Source organism: Corylus avellana, chromosome ca6, assembly GCF_901000735.1.
Source record: "Corylus avellana chromosome ca6, CavTom2PMs-1.0".
In the NCBI taxonomy this organism is placed as follows: Eukaryota; Viridiplantae; Streptophyta; class Magnoliopsida; order Fagales; family Betulaceae; genus Corylus; species Corylus avellana.
In genome coordinates, this window is record NC_081546.1 from 7682945 (window position 1) to 7683918 (window position 974).

The following is a 974-nucleotide window of genomic DNA, read 5'->3' on the forward strand; positions in this document are numbered from 1 at the left end:
TTCTAGTAATATGGGCAATATTTGTGAGAAAGCTCATATGAAATTTATAAGTAGAGATAAATTTTATATCTGTTGTAAGAAAAAGTGAAAAAGTTATGTTTTGTATTGTGTTTTTTGTTTGAATAATAATAAAAAGTGATTGATATGATATAAAAAAAAAAAAAATTTTAAAGTTGACTTTTTTTTAAAAAAAAAAAATTGAATTTCCCGTCAAAAGGAGCCACCGATCTATAAAGTCTCTTTCACAATTATTGTGTAAAAGCAAAATTAGTGGCTCTTTCTTTCCACTTATTTTGTAGAGAAAAATGTTTGTTAAAAATTGTGGAACAGATAGCAAGAAATAACTTTCATACCAAACTACGACGACGCTTGGATTGGATAGTTGTATAAGAGACGAGAGCGACGATGGACCCAATAACGAGGGCGCCGGCGCCGACAAGCAAAGCCACATAGGTTGACATCTTCTACAAATTTCAGAAATGATATTTTCCGCAAATAGGAAACAACTGCACGTGAGTAAGACAGAGCTACTTCAGTGGTGTCTTTTGGTCGGACAAAGTTAGTTGTTGTGGTCAGAAAATTGTATGGGCGGCGGGCGAGTGAATGAAGAGAGAATGAAGCATTTGACTGCTTATTAATAAACATCAATTGCTTCATCTGTTTGCAATTGAGTTTGCTTTGGAAGGAAGAAAAGATGGTATTCTTTTCTTTTCTTTCCTTTTCTTTTCTTTTCTCTTAGTTTTTATTCTTATGCAATGTTCATTATGAAGGAGAACACTGTGTAAGTCTGTAAGATAACGAGATTCAAATTGAAGGAAGTATAGTACTGCAAATGGCAGATGCACTTCAATCAAATTGATAACATTCTTTATGGTAAAAGGGTGTTCAATCCAAACATGGATTTAATTTCCTTATAATCAAAGAAATCTGAACATAATTTAGATAAACATAGTCATAACAAATAGATAATCTTA